Source organism: Rhynchophorus ferrugineus, unplaced genomic scaffold, assembly GCF_030347505.1.
Source record: "Rhynchophorus ferrugineus isolate W39M unplaced genomic scaffold, kcgeb_rfMv2 rfM4, whole genome shotgun sequence".
Lineage (NCBI taxonomy): Eukaryota > Metazoa > Arthropoda > Insecta > Coleoptera > Curculionidae > Rhynchophorus > Rhynchophorus ferrugineus.
The window spans coordinates 52,147,629-52,162,168 of record NW_027472583.1 but is presented as its reverse complement, the minus strand read 5'-3'; the positions used below and the strand labels follow the sequence as shown (position 1 = coordinate 52,162,168).

Below are 14,540 nucleotides of genomic sequence, written 5' to 3'. Positions count from 1 at the left end.
GATTATTAGCAAAGGACTTCCAAGTATCGGTTCTGTCTGAATGATTTTTCAAAAATATATAAACTACATCAAATTGACGCAGAAGTCATAATCAGTTCATACCTACCAATAGCTGGTTAAAAGAAAATCAATAAATATGAAGTTTCTGGTGAGTTTTCACTTATTGTATTAAAACTGATTTCTTTTTGATGAAATGGTGAAGGAAATTATTCAAAATATTTTGGACAAATTTCATAGCGAATATTTATTTCTATTTAGAATTATTTTTCAATTAATTATATTTCATGAATTTCATTGTAATATGAACAGAAATTATAAATAAGAAGCAATAGTTTATTACAATATTTAATTCGTTTTAATGTTAAAATGGCGAACGCGCTTAAAGTATAAAAAATAAATAAATATATGATAAAACTTACAGGCCATCTTCTTCTTTTTGATGATTGTCTTCCAAGCCGCCATGGCTGGGGGAGGTTATGGACATGGAGGTGGAGGTGGAGGCGGAGACGGAGGCCATGGTGGAGATGGTGGTGGAAGTGCAGGAGGTGATGCTGGCAAAGGTGGAGACGATGGTGGCAATGGAGGTGGACATGGAGGTGGCGACGGAGACAACGGTGGAGGTTATGGTGGATATGGAGGGCACGGTTATTAATCACTTCTAAATATTGAAGTTATTTCTTCAAAATATATAGATATATAGTACACTTATTCTGTAACCATATAAGTTTGTTATAATGTAAGAGTTGAACGTTAACAAATAAATTATTTTAATTTTACCTATAGGTACGTACGTTTTATTTAAGATAATTGGAGTCTTTAGTGTAATTTATTTAAAATAATTGGGGGGTTAGTACTATTATTAGTTATATAATAGTTAATCATTCAGTTTTAAAATGAAGTTGATAACTAATTTGATCACAACAAATAGAGTCCAACTTAATTCAATGTACATATTCTGCAGCTAGATCAACTGACGGGCTATTAATAACTTAAAAATTACACTCGGGATTAAAATGTGTAGGTGGCGCAGTGGTAAAGGCGATAGGACGGTCCTCCTGCTGTTGCGATAGCCGTGGGTTCGAATCCTTCTGGGGCATGGTCGTAAGTTTATGTTTGTGATTGTTTAAAATTTGTAATTGCCCTAGGAAAGAGTGAAAAATCCGACAAGGAAAATGATCCCAGTCACGCCAGTAACCAGGCTAGATAAGACCGAATGTCTTCTGGGATGATTTCTAAAGTTGGCCACTCGCCAGTCGGTAAGCTTAATTCTGAGTACCGTGGTTCCGCAGCCCACGGTAAACTGTAGGTCCAGTCCAGATAATCCCATAGTTGGTAAAAGGAGACTTTAAAACATATTAAAAAAAATTGTAATATTATAATAAATAAAATATTTTTGCAAAAAAAATTCAACTGACTTCAAAAAATAAATAAGGAACTCACTAACATGTAAAAAACAATCAACCCGCTACCTAGTCTAGGTAATTTGAAAAATGTTCCAACCAAACTAGAAAAAAGAAAGTTGCTGCTCTATTGGGAATCGAACACGCGACCACCGCGTATGAACTTAACGTTCTATTACATCATAGAAACAGTTGCCTACCATGTTTCTACGACTTTCCATTTGATATGGTTAGTGCTTAAAAGGCAAACTGAATGACTCTTACACTGAACTTCTTCCGATTTTTCGTCACATCAGTTCAGCTATAATATTATACGCAAATATATGATTATTTTAGATAAAAAATATGTGAAAATATTGTACGTGCCTTTGAAACTTGAGTTTTTCCCTCCTTCTCCCCATCTAATCTGGTTCTAATAACTCTAATAATCTAATAACTTGTTTTAGAACGATTTTTTTAGGCTATCGACGAATCGATCTATTTGTTGGTATCTTCATAAGAATTGAAGTGATTCTCACACAGATCACAACTCATATGCCGGAACAAGTACTAATCAGAAGAAGAAAGGTCTGGAGAACACAGGTAGGTAGGGTAGCACTTTTTAATGCTTCCAAGTAAGTTTTCACCGATTTTGCAACATGTGGTCGAGCGTTGTCATGCCAAAAAACATTGTTGGTTTTTTGCTCTTCTTCCGACTATTTCTCATACAGTGTTCGGCTCAACACATCAATTGTAGTCGATAGTAATCCCTACCGATGATTTCATCGAATAATCCCTTCACACCTCGCCTTCAATTTTTTTTTGGCGAATATAAACTTCAAATTCGCAGTATTCGTTGATATTCAGTTGCCTTTTTCTTCAAAATGAAGTAAAAAACTTGTAGCAAAGGCAATTTATTAGGTACAAATTCAAACAGATTCTTTAATGCACCGAAAAATGCTTTTGTTTTCACTTTGGCGAAATGACACATACTGAAAAGTAAAACCTATCGGTGACGCTTCAACATGAAAATGGTTACATAGTAAAGAACAGATTATTAACATATATACATTAACGTATCAAATACATTGCATAGGCCAAATACATTAAACCATGTCATGTTGCATGATTAGATTTTGTTTATCACAAATTATCTTGGTAAACAATCTATGAAATTAAGTTATTAATAATCATTCTCACCTATATAATAAAAAATATGATTTCTGCTTGTAAAATTCAATAAACTGCAGAGTACATTTTTACTTACGGAAAAGCAAAAATCAGCTCAGAATAAAATATGTAATGTTTTGTAATGCGAAAGTTTTTAATTTAATGTTGAAGAAAGTACAATGGTAAGCAAGATATAATGGATTCAGTGTTGGTGTAACAATATGAGAATAAATAGAAACTCGTCAGCATGTTCATTAAAAACGCATCAATTAGTCTTTCACACACTTTCTTTTCCTTTTTCTAAACTATACTTAGAAAATTGTTTATAGACAACAACAACTGTTAAATTTGATCGTTTATAACATTTGACTCTATATAATATAATGATTTCCATTTAGTACTATTGAGTTATTTTCTATATACAGGCGCCCAAAATTGTTTGTTTATTTGTTGTTTTATTTTAAAAAATCTTCTGTCTAAGCCCATGAATGACTTTAAGAAACTTATGGTTAAGCTTCAGACAGCTTTACAGTTAAATGTTGTAACAGTACCGGAAAAGGCCCAAAGGGGATAAAAAATTTTCTACCATACGAAATGACTGAGAATACCGAATTTTGAACCGATTCAATATTGCGGTTTCATAAGTTCTGAGGTAAAAAAAGAAGCGTTTGTGGCGTATGATGACTGATTATAAAAAGTGGATTTACTACAACAATCCGAAATAGAAATAATCATAGGCTAGTCGACAGCCATCCACATCTAGACCGAAGCGCAATAATCATGGCCATAAAATGTTTTTTGATTACTGTTCATTGATTAATGTTATTTTGTTTATGTTTTTTATTAACTAAACGCAAATTAAACTGTTACTGTAGACATCTACTGATGTCAATTGAATACATTGAGTGACATATTGTTGCTAGAAATTATCCTCAAGATGTACTGTTGAACCTTGAATGAAAACTTTTATCTCACCTAGCGTATTGCCCAGATATAGCGCCTTAACATTACAACTTATTCAGATCGACATGGCTTGGCAGGTATACGATTTTGGAAATGCTGAATCCATTGGAAATTGCACCCACACCAGCATTGCTCTTTGGACATCGTTGTATATTTTACAACTTTTTTTCAATGGTAAATATTTTGATTAATATATGTTGCACCAATTGTTCTCAACAAATGCCTAATAAAATATCAGAAAAAGGCTGCTACCAGATGGAAGACTGTAACCTAACTGTATTTATTGTATATACTGTATTAACTGTGTATATATATATATATATATATATATATATATATATATATATATATATATATATATATATATATATATATATAACCTATCGTTTAAGGCAGCAGCAACTACTTGAAAATCTATTTCATAGTTAATATAATTTCATGGGAAATAATACTCCATTTAGTGAAAAAGAAAATCGCTGTTATAAATGTATATTTCTTCTTGTTTTCTAAGAAATATTATCTTAAGAACAATAATTACATGTCGCTTCTTTTTAAGGACTTTCTCCCTATTTACCTTTTTTCGTTTATTTATTTTTTCCTTCGAGGGTGTATTTACTTCTCAAGTCATCTGTATTTTCTGTTTCTTCTGGTACCAGTGTACACCACACTTGTTAAAATGAATCACCAAATTCTGCCTAATGCATTTACCATATCTACAAAACAGGTAATATTCACCTCTCATCATACATTCTAACATAATGCTCATGTTTAATTTGATCTCGAATAAAGCCAATATCAAAATGGTCAAGATTCGTCACCCACTTCGTATGTAGACGGGTTTTCTTAGCTGAATCTAACAAATTGTTCTTCATTTTGTAAACGATGTTAGTCACAGTACCCACACTAATATTTAGAGCAACAGCAACACGCCAAAAAACATTTTCAGTAAAATTGCTGCAACTTATAATATTTACTATTATGAATGTTTACCTCTCTAACGGAATTTACGGGCAAAAGGGGACATCTCGTTATTTTTCGAAATAACTTATTAAAGACCCAATCAATTTGTGACTCTGGTTATCTATTGTTTTCGGAATTTTCAAACAATGTAATATAATATGTTAGGTAGCGTTTCAAAATATAACTAATACTTTGAATAATGTTGCGGACGTTTGACAACCAGACGACTTTAACAGGCTAGTTCGGATTAACGTTCGAACTTATCAGACAGCATTATGTTTCGTTTTAATTAGTAGTAAAATGAGAAGGAAAATATTGTCTGATTCTGAAACGAATTTACAAATTGCGAGACAATACATTAAACATCTTGATGACGTATGTACAAAAAACAAATAAAACAGCCAATGCACTTCATAGATGACGCCGAATGATTCTCATCTCTGAACTCATTTTACATTAGCTAAAAAGAGACAGAGTACTGTTTAATGCGTCGAACATGTAACCGAATCAGTTTATAAAATTCGTCTTGTGTTGGTACTGGTCGAGCCTGTTATCAAGTGTCTACAAAATTCTTCAAAACAGTAGTGATAATTAGAGCTTAGAAACCGGCAAACTGCGAAAGAAAGCAAAGTATCAAATCAAAACAACACCAAAGAATCAACATCAATCAGTCAACATAAAATTCTAAGTTAATGCGGCAACATTGCAACGTGCTGCCATAATAAATTTCGATGATGTGTATTGGCTGTTCTATTGGAGATAATATAACAATAATTTACTAATAAATGTACAAAATAATAATAATTTACAAATATAAGTGTTTTTCATTCAAACAACCTAAAATTCTTCAATAAACTGACTGATTTAAACAATTTGATTCAACCGATTTGACATTGTTTGACCTCTAACTGTTTTCGAATTCAAAAAGCTAAGAAACAAAAACCAGTCAGAAGAATGAACAGCTGGACGAAGGCTTTTTAGACCACGAAAGATGGAGAATAAAAACGTCTATTAAAAAATCTTAGCAGTACCTGGAGTAGAAAATCAGCTAACTTCATAAAAGATAAAAGATTGATAAAAATTATAGATATACTAAGAATAAGAATAATATAAACACATATTTACCATATTTACCATATGGTTGTAATTATGAATCTTATAAATAATTAAAGGAAATAAACATATGTCAATAAGTACGTCGTCCTTCCTTAAAGCACTTAAAGCCTGTCGTGTATATTTAATACCTTGCCAACACATGTAATAAAATGCGATTCAGCATAATTATTGAAAGACCTTCGAATAGGCCGGAGCTAATGCGTTTTAGATAAATATTTGCCAAAACAATTTTGTTTTCCTCGTACGAGAAAACACTCGGTATTTCGTCAAAAGTGACGAATATTCGCACTTGCTTGGGAAAAATTTGAATACCACACCTTTCAGTCAACAGCAAACAATAATACATTGTATAAATATTATATCTGTGCTAAATATAGATAAAGGTAAAATTGTTCAGACATTTGACGAATGTGTACGCGAGCGCATAACACGATAATCAAATAGTGATAACAGTAAACACGGTCATCATAATAGCCAAAAACGTATACTAACGTGTTAAGGAATGTTTCTCTTCGAAAATTAGATACTTCATTATAAAAGAAAGAAGAGTACAATAATTTTATTTTAAAAAATTCTATTAGTTAATTGCTGGCAATCTCAAAATTACGGCTTAATACAATAATCCAACATATAAATATTATCCCAGAACATCAATTTGGCTATCGTTATAAGCACTAAAGTATCTAAAAAGTACATAGACGGATAAAGCAATAGAGAACTAATTTTGTGTAAATCGTTTTACAATCAGACAATATTTTCCTTCTCATTTTATTCTAGTCAAAAAGAGACACAATACTGTCCGATAAGTTTGAACGCGTAGCCGAAGTAACCTGCCAAAGTCGTCCATTTGTCAAACGTAGGCAAAATGCTTCAAAACAATAGTGATTAGTGATGAGAGGTTATAAACCGGCAAACGTAATTTTAATGCTTTGCTTGTTTTGATAATTTTCAAATCGCTGCTTATTATTACTCTGATTGAATATTCTGAAACCAGACCAGAACAGATTGCGTCTCTAATCAGCTACTTCGAACAGGAACGAGATAATGAAGGCTCCCCCCTGCCAGTAAAATTCGTTAACGGGTAACAGGTTTTTACCGTTAAATATTAATTTGCTGCGATTTTTATTGAAAATATTTTTAACGTGTTGCGGCTGCACTGAACATTATTATGGGCGCGGTCACTGAAATATCTTAAAAAATGAAAAATATAATCTTGAATTCACCGAAAAAAACCCTCCTCATACGAAGCGGGTTACGAATCAAGATCTGCTTGATGTTTAGCTCTTTCAAAGTTTAAATATATGAAATATATAAAAACAGTGAGTAGTTTGTCAATACAAACAGAATTTAATACAATTATTTCCAAGGAAACTGTTAATCTGAATATTTAAATACAATTTTTAAAAACTTATAATAAAATGAAGGAAGACTTATAATTTCAATTTATGTATTTTGATGAGAATTGTCACTTACGGCAATATGATAAAAAAAATAGTGTTACAACAACAACAGTTGATAGAAAAGGTAAACGTTGGAATAATAATTATTAATACTTCATTGCAGATATATTGTACTTCATGCTGGACACAGGAATGGTTAATAACACCTTCGGTTTGGATAAACTCGATCAGACAGGGTGAAGAAGAAATTGAGAAATGATGGAGTTATGATGAAATGTTAGGTAGGTTGGAAATTAACGACTTGATGATTAGCAGGGTGATATACACAGATATTTGTGTAATTGTTCAGAATATATATGAGCATTTGGCTAAACAGGCAACAAACAAGTAATAAATTCAAGACCATAAGCTCGAGATTTATCTAAAATATTTATTTGTACAGATATATAAGGAAATACAAGAAATAGAAAGCCTTATAGTAACTATTAAACGGTTACGTGTATTCTGATAATGTTTCCACTTTAAAAAGATATTTGCTGAAAAAAATTGATACCATTTACTAAAATTTTCTCTAAAAAAATGCAAAATATTATTTTCTGAATATGATATGATTCAATGCTGCCAATTCCTAAGACAGGGTGATGAGAGTGGAAACAACTCAAGGTGGGTATAAAATTAATATGATAACTATTGGAAATGTAGAGTGCAAAATATTTATATGCACAGATGTGTGTGTAATTGTTCAGAATATATATAAACATTTGGCCAAACAGGCAACAAACAAGTAATAAATTCAAGATCATAAGCTCGGGATTTATCGAAAATATTTATTTGTACAGATATATAAGGAAATAAAAGAAATAGAAAGCCTTATAGTAACTATTAAACGGTTACGTTTATTCTGATAATGTTTCCACTTTAAAAAGATATTTGCTGAGAAAAATTGATACCATTTATTAAAATTTTCTGTAAAAAAATGCAAAATATTATTTTCTGAATATGATATGATTCAATGCTGCCAATTCCTAAGACAGGGTGATGAGAGTGGAAACAACTTAAGGTGGGTATAAAATTAATATGATAACTATTGGAAATGTAGAGTGCAAAATATTTATATGCACAGATGTGTGTGTAATTGTTCAGAATATATATAAACATTTGGCCAAACAGGCAACAAACAAGTAATAAATTCAAGATCATAAGCTCGGGATTTATCGAAAATATTTATTTGTACAGATATATAAGGAAATAAAAGAAATAGAAAGCCTTATAGTAACTATTAAACGGTTACGTTTATTCTGATAATGTTTCCACTTTAAAAAGATATTTGCTGAGAAAAATTGATACCATTTATTAAAATTTTCTCTAAAAAAATGCAAAATATTATTTTCTGAATATGATATGATTCAATGCTGCCAATTCCTAAGACAGGGTGATGAGAGTGGAAACAACTTAAGGTGGGTATAAAATTAATATGATAACTATTGGAAATGTAGAGTGCAAAATATTTATATGCACAGATGTGTGTGTAATTGTTCAGAATATATATAAACATTTGGCCAAACAGGCAACAAACAAGTAATAAATTCAAGATCATAAGCTCGGGATTTATCGAAAATATTTATTTGTACAGATATATAAGGAAATAAAAGAAATAGAAAGCCTTATAGCAACTATTAAACGGTTACGTTTATTCTGATAATTTTTCCACTTTAAAAAGATATTTGCTGAGAAAAATTGATACCATTTACTAAAATTTTCTCTAAAAAAATGCAAAATATAATTTTCTGAATATGATATGATTCAATACTGCCAATTCCTAAGACAGGGTGATGAGAGTGGAAACAACTTAAGGTGGGTATAAAATTAATATGATAACTATTGGAAATGTAGAGTGCAAAATATTTATATGCACAGATATGTGTGTAATTGTTCAGAATATATATAAACATTTGGCTAAACAGGTAACAAACAAGTAATAAATTCAGGATCATAAGCTCGAGATTTATCGAAAATATTTATTTGTACAGTTATATGAGGAAATACAAGAAATAGAAAGCCTTATAGCAACTATTAAACGGTTACGTGTATTTTGATAATGTTTCCACTTTAAAAAGATATTTGCTGAGAAAAATTGATACCATTTACTAAAATTTTCTCTAAAAAAATGCAAAATATAATTTTCTGAATATGATATGATTCAATGCTGCCAATTCCTAAGGCAGGGTGATGAGAGTGGAAACAACTTAAGGTGGGTATAAAATTAATATGATAACTATTGGAAATGTAGAGTGCAAAATATTTATATGCACAGATGTGTGTGTAATTGTTCAGAATATATATGAGCATTTGGCTAAACAGGTAACAAACAAGTAATAAATTCAGGATCATAAGCTCGAGATTTATCGAAAATATTTATTTGTACAGTTATATGAGGAAATACAAGAAATAGAAAGCCTTATAGCAACTATTAAACGGTTACGTGTATTTTGATAATGTTTCCACTTTAAAAAGATATTTGCTGAGAAAAATTGATACCATTTATTAAAATTTTCTCTAAAAAAATGCAAAATATTATTTTCTGAATATGATATGATTCAATGCTGCCAATTCCTAAGACAGGGTGATGAGAGTGGAAACAACTTAAGGTGGGTATAAAATTAATATGATAACTATAGGAAATGTAGAGTGCAAAAAATTTATATGCACAGATATGTGTGTAATTGTTCAGAATATATATGAGCATTTGGCCAAACAGGCAACAAACAAGTAATAAATTCAAGATCATAAGCTCGAGATTTATCAGAAATATTTATTTGTACAGATATATTAGGAAATACAAGAAATAGAAAGCCTTATAGCAACTATTAAACGGTTACGTGTATTTTGATAATGTTTCCACTTTAAAAAGATATTTGCTGAGAAAAATTGATACCATTTACTAAAATTTTCTCTAAAAAAATGCAAAATATAATTTTCTGAATATGATATGATTCAGTGCTGCCAATTCATAAGAAAGGGTGATGAGAGTAGAAACAACTGAAGGTGGGTATAAAATTAATATGATAACTATAGGAAATGTAGAGTGCAAAATATTTATATGCACAGATATGTGTGTAATTGTTCAGAATATATATGAGCATTTGGCTAAACAGGTAACAAACAAGTAATAAATTCAGGATCATAAGCTCGAGATTTATCGAAAATATTTATTTGTACAGTTATATGAGGAAATACAAGAAATAGAAAGCCTTATAGCAACTATTAAACGGTTACGTGTATTTTGATAATGTTTCCACTTTAAAAAGATATTTGCTGAGAAAAATTGATACCATTTACTAAAATTTTCTCTAAAAAAATGCAAAATATAATTTTCTGAATATGATATGATTCAATGCTGCCAATTCCTAAGGCAGGGTGATGAGAGTGGAAACAACTTAAGGTGGGTATAAAATTAATATGATAACTATTGGAAATGTAGAGTGCAAAATATTTATATGCACAGATGTGTGTGTAATTGTTCAGAATATATATGAGCATTTGGCTAAACAGGTAACAAACAAGTAATAAATTCAGGATCATAAGCTCGAGATTTATCGAAAATATTTATTTGTACAGTTATATGAGGAAATACAAGAAATAGAAAGCCTTATAGCAACTATTAAACGGTTACGTGTATTTTGATAATGTTTCCACTTTAAAAAGATATTTGCTGAGAAAAATTGATACCATTTATTAAAATTTTCTGTAAAAAAATGCAAAATATTATTTTCTGAATATGATATGATTCAATGCTGCCAATTCCTAAGACAGGGTGATGAGAGTGGAAACAACTTAAGGTGGGTATAAAATTAATATGATAACTATTGGAAATGTAGAGTGCAAAATATTTATATGCACAGATGTGTGTGTAATTGTTCAGAATATATATAAACATTTGGCCAAACAGGCAACAAACAAGTAATAAATTCAAGATCATAAGCTCGGGATTTATCGAAAATATTTACTTGTACAGATATATAAGGAAATACAAGAAATAGAAAGCCTTATAGCAACTATTAAACGGTTACGTGTATTCTAATAATGTTTCCACTTTAAAAAGATATTTGCTTAGAAAAATTGGTACCATTTATTAAAATTTTCTCTAAAAAAATGCAAAATATTATTTTCTGAATATGATATGATTCAATGCTGCCAATTCCTAAGACAGGGTGATGAGAGTGGAAACAACTTAAGGTGGGTATAAAATTAATATGATAACTATTGGAAATGTAGAGTGCAAAATATTTATATGCACAGATGTGTGTGTAATTGTTCAGAATATATATAAACATTTGGCCAAACAGGCAACAAACAAGTAATAAATTCAAGATCATAAGCTCGGGATTTATCGAAAATATTTACTTGTACAGATATATAAGGAAATACAAGAAATAGAAAGCCTTATAGCAACTATTAAACGGTTACGTGTATTCTAATAATGTTTCCACTTTAAAAAGATATTTGCTTAGAAAAATTGGTACCATTTATTAAAATTTTCTCTAAAAAAATGCAAAATATTATTTTCTGAATATGATATGATTCAATGCTGCCAATTCCTAAGACAGGGTGATGAGAGTGGAAACAACTTAAGGTGGGTATAAAATTAATATGATAACTATTGGAAATGTAGAGTGCAAAATATTTATATGCACAGATGTGTGTGTAATTGTTCAGAATATATATAAACATTTGGCCAAACAGGCAACAAACAAGTAATAAATTCAAGATCATAAGCTCGGGATTTATCGAAAATATTTACTTGTACAGATATATAAGGAAATACAAGAAATAGAAAGCCTTATAGCAACTATTAAACGGTTACGTGTATTCTAATAATGTTTCCACTTTAAAAAGATATTTGCTTAGAAAAATTGGTACCATTTATTAAAATTTTCTCTAAAAAAATGCAAAATATTATTTTCTGAATATGATATGATTCAATGCTGCCAATTCCTAAGACAGGGTGATGAGAGTGGAAACAACTTAAGGTGGGTATAAAATTAATATGATAACTATTGGAAATGTAGAGTGCAAAATATTTATATGCACAGATATGTGTGTAATTGTTCAGAATATATATGAGCATTTGGCTAAACAGGCAACAAACAAGTAATAAATTAAAGATCATAAGCTCGAGATTTATCGAAAATATTTATTTGTACAGATATATAAGGAAATAAAAGAAATAGAAAGCCTTATAGTAACTATTAAACGGTTACGTTTATTCTGATAATGTTTCCACTTTAAAAAGATATTTGCTGAGAAAAATTGATACCATTTATTAAAATTTTCTGTAAAAAAATGCAAAATATTATTTTCTGAATATGATATGATTCAATGCTGCCAATTCCTAAGACAGGGTGATGAGAGTGGAAACAACTTAAGGTGGGTATAAAATTAATATGATAACTATTGGAAATGTAGAGTGCAAAATATTTATATGCACAGATGTGTGTGTAATTGTTCAGAATATATATAAACATTTGGCCAAACAGGCAACAAACAAGTAATAAATTCAAGATCATAAGCTCGGGATTTATCGAAAATATTTACTTGTACAGATATATAAGGAAATACAAGAAATAGAAAGCCTTATAGCAACTATTAAACGGTTACGTGTATTCTAATAATGTTTCCACTTTAAAAAGATATTTGCTTAGAAAAATTGGTACCATTTATTAAAATTTTCTCTAAAAAAATGCAAAATATTATTTTCTGAATATGATATGATTCAATGCTGCCAATTCCTAAGACAGGGTGATGAGAGTGGAAACAACTTAAGGTGGGTATAAAATTAATATGATAACTATTGGAAATGTAGAGTGCAAAATATTTATATGCACAGATGTGTGTGTAATTGTTCAGAATATATATAAACATTTGGCCAAACAGGCAACAAACAAGTAATAAATTCAAGATCATAAGCTCGGGATTTATCGAAAATATTTATTTGTACAGATATATAAGGAAATAAAAGAAATAGAAAGCCTTATAGTAACTATTAAACGGTTACGTTTATTCTGATAATGTTTCCACTTTAAAAAGATATTTGCTGAGAAAAATTGATACCATTTATTAAAATTTTCTGTAAAAAAATGCAAAATATTATTTTCTGAATATGATATGATTCAATGCTGCCAATTCCTAAGACAGGGTGATGAGAGTGGAAACAACTTAAGGTGGGTATAAAATTAATATGATAACTATTGGAAATGTAGAGTGCAAAATATTTATATGCACAGATGTGTGTGTAATTGTTCAGAATATATATAAACATTTGGCCAAACAGGCAACAAACAAGTAATAAATTCAAGATCATAAGCTCGGGATTTATCGAAAATATTTATTTGTACAGATATATAAGGAAATAAAAGAAATAGAAAGCCTTATAGTAACTATTAAACGGTTACGTGTATTCTAATAATGTTTCCACTTTAAAAAGATATTTGCTTAGAAAAATTGGTACCATTTATTAAAATTTTCTCTAAAAAAATGCAAAATATTATTTTCTGAATATGATATGATTCAATGCTGCCAATTCCTAAGACAGGGTGATGAGAGTGGAAACAACTTAAGGTGGGTATAAAATTAATATGATAACTATTGGAAATGTAGAGTGCAAAATATTTATATGCACAGATGTGTGTGTAATTGTTCAGAATATATATAAACATTTGGCCAAACAGGCAACAAACAAGTAATAAATTCAAGATCATAAGCTCGGGATTTATCGAAAATATTTATTTGTACAGATATATAAGGAAATAAAAGAAATAGAAAGCCTTATAGTAACTATTAAACGGTTACGTTTATTCTGATAATGTTTCCACTTTAAAAAGATATTTGCTGAGAAAAATTGATACCATTTATTAAAATTTTCTCTAAAAAAATGCAAAATATTATTTTCTGAATATGATATGATTCAATGCTGCCAATTCCTAAGACAGGGTGATGAGAGTGGAAACAACTTAAGGTGGGTATAAAATTAATATGATAACTATTGGAAATGTAGAGTGCAAAATATTTATATGCACAGATGTGTGTGTAATTGTTCAGAATATATATAAACATTTGGCCAAACAGGCAACAAACAAGTAATAAATTCAAGATCATAAGCTCGGGATTTATCGAAAATATTTACTTGTACAGATATATAAGGAAATACAAGAAATAGAAAGCCTTATAGCAACTATTAAACGGTTACGTGTATTCTAATAATGTTTCCACTTTAAAAAGATATTTGCTTAGAAAAATTGGTACCATTTATTAAAATTTTCTCTAAAAAAATGCAAAATATTATTTTCTGAATATGATATGATTCAATGCTGCCAATTCCTAAGACAGGGTGATGAGAGTGGAAACAACTTAAGGTGGGTATAAAATTAATATGATAACTATTGGAAATGTAGAGTGCAAAATATTTATATGCACAGATGTGTGTGTAATTGTTCAGAATATATATAAACATTTGGCCAAACAGGCAACAAACAAGTAATAAATTCAAGATCAT

General features: G+C 29.8%; 1 long non-coding RNA gene across 1 annotated transcript; it reads left to right on the top strand.

Moving 5' to 3' along the window:
- LOC143195251 (uncharacterized) lies at positions 1-782 on the top strand. The gene is made up of 2 exons (XR_013005504.1): positions 1-148; positions 422-782. It is a non-coding gene; the product is annotated as an uncharacterized LOC143195251 (long non-coding RNA).
- Positions 783-14,540: the final 13,758 nt, after the last annotated feature.